Source organism: Phyllostomus discolor, chromosome 2, assembly GCF_004126475.2.
Source record: "Phyllostomus discolor isolate MPI-MPIP mPhyDis1 chromosome 2, mPhyDis1.pri.v3, whole genome shotgun sequence".
Classification (NCBI taxonomy): domain Eukaryota; kingdom Metazoa; phylum Chordata; class Mammalia; order Chiroptera; family Phyllostomidae; genus Phyllostomus; species Phyllostomus discolor.
In genome coordinates, this window is record NC_040904.2 from 86,591,524 (window position 1) to 86,594,247 (window position 2,724).

A 2,724-nucleotide genomic window follows, 5' to 3' on the forward strand; every position below is an offset into this window, starting at 1 on the left:
AATTCCCTTTTTCAAAGAACCTGTGACAGCAAAAAAGGATTGGTTTACCCTGTCCTCAAAAGAATTTTCCAGCTCCTATCATTAAAAGGGGGAGCTGTGCTCATAAAATGAGATTGAAATATAAAACTCTCTTTCCACACATCCATTCACCCACCCATCTAACCACACTCTCATTTGCAGTCTCTCACTTCGCTAGCCATCACTGAAATCCTAACTGTAGAGTGGTTGGGCCAAGCTGTGGGATTGTGGCATTTAGAAGTGCAACTCTAGGCCTGGTGTCATAAGGTAGTCATAGCACTGCTAAAGCAGTGAATTGGATCATATGACTATTTGAAACTTTAAGGAGGGGATGTACCAAATGGCATGGCTCAAAAAGGGCATAGCTTACTAGGCTAATTTACTTTTCCTTCATTGAATTACTAGAACAGCTGGTAGGTTTTGAGCAATTAGCTAAACTTAGAATTGTGGTCAATAGGCAGACATATTCTGCTTAAAGTCTTGGTTGTGAGTCCAGATTCACGTTGGAATAAATTGTGTAAACCTTAACTAAATAGAGAATTAGGCAACTTTCCACATACATTTAGAACAGAGTTGGAAGAATCCTTGAGGTTTTTTGAATCTAACTGCACCCAAAGAAGAAATCTTCACTAAAGAATATTTGATAGACACTATCAGTCAGTCTCTGGTTGAATGAACTGAAAGTTTACTGCCCCATGAGTCTGCATTTTCCATTGCTGGAATTAGAAAAGGATTCCATATTAGGGAGCTGGTATTTGCCTTGCTTTTCATTTTCACACGGTCCTAATAGTGTCCACCTAAAGCAGAAGTGGGTCACCTCCCCTTTCAGGTGTTAGATTTTCAAATACTTGCAGGCAAAAACACTATGGTTAAATATTAATGACCAACAGAAATGAGAAATCTTGAGAAACAGGGTAAACAAGCATGTCTACATTCAATGTAAACAAAAACTGTATTTGCTTTTTCTGAAATATTTTTAGAACACTTTTAGATTTACAGAATAATCAAGAAGATAGTACAGTGGGCTCCTATATATTCCCACATATTACACACCCAGTTTTCCCTATTATTAATAACTGACATTATTATAGTACATTTATTATAATTTATAAACTGATATTAATATATTATGGTTAACTAACACTGTGTATGTATATAAAGTACTACTTTATACTTTCAGAATTTTTTTTAAAGAGTTGTCTTTTTTTAAAGATTTTATTTATTTATTTTTAGAGAGGGAAGGGAGGGAGATAGAGAGAGAGAAGCATCAATGTGTGGTTGCTGGGGGTCATGGCCTGCAACCCAGGAATGTACCCTAACTGGGAATCGAACCTGCGACACTTTGGTTCGCAGCCTGTGCTCAATCCACTTAGCTATGCCAGCCAGGGCCTACTTTCAGAATTTTTATACTCTTTTTCACTTTCAGAATCTCACCCAGGGCACAACATTACATTTAGTTGCTGTGACTTCTTAGGCTGCTCTTGGCTGGAAAGATTTTGAATTCCCTTGATTTTGATGTCTTCAACAGTTGTCAAGGGTATTGACCAACATTTTTAGTATGTCCTTCTACTGAGATTTGTCTGATGTTTTTCTCCTGGTTAGGCTGTGGTTATGAATTTTGGGGAGAAAAGTCACAAAAGTGAAGTACCATTTTCATCACATCATATCAAAGGTATGTACTATCAGCATGGAATCACTGTTGATATTGATCCCGATCACCTGGTTTAGGTGGTGTTTGGCAGGTTTCTCCACTGTGGAGTTATTCATTTCCTACCTTTCCATACTTTACTTTTTAAAAGGAATTGAGTATATGCAGTCCACATTTAAAGAGTGGGTATGATTTTCCCTTATTAGAGTGGACTATATAAAATGTATTAGAATTCTTCTGAATAAGATTTGTCTCTTCTCCACCATTTATTCATTTATTGAATCATATATTTCTATCAGTATGGAGGATAAATACTTATTTTATATTTTGGGTCTTAATTCAATACTGCTATATTAATTTTGTTGCTGAAATGGTTCTGGTTTTGGCCATTGTAAACAATTTTAGCTGGCAGTTATGTCCCTTTTAGGTAGTTAATGTAGGTTAGTTAATGGGCTTTCTTGCTTGTCCTGACGAAGAGGAAGAAGGAAGGAAGGAGGAAAGGAGCGAACGAAAGAGAGGGAGGAGAGGAAAGGAAGAGGAAGGAAGGAAGGAGGAGGAAGGAAGGGAGAGGGGAGGGAGGCCTTCCTTTTTCCTTTTCTTTCTTTTCTTCTTTCTTTCTTTCTTTCTTTCTTTCTTTCTTTCTTTTCTTTCTTTCTTTCTTTCTTTCTTTCTTTCTTTCTTTCTTTCTTTCTTTCTTTCTTTCTTTCTTTCTTTCTTTTTCTTTTTTTCTTTCATTATAAAATGCTCCAACAGGATCATCTTGTATATCTAATCCCCCACTGCTAAAATCAGACATTTCTCCAATGAGCTCTTCTTAGTTTATTTTAACCAACTTAGAGGTAGTGAGTCAAACAAATTTACCCAGTATGTCAGTTAGATGACAGCAATAATAAGAAGGCAGCACTGTGGAGAAGAAAATAAGGAAATAAGAATTCTACCCCTAACAGGTGTCATGATGCCATAATTCTTCAGAGTCTACCAAAAGTTTTCTCATTATTTCAGAGACCAGATATCCACATAGAATACAACATCTTTCTTTCTAACCAATGGAACTAATT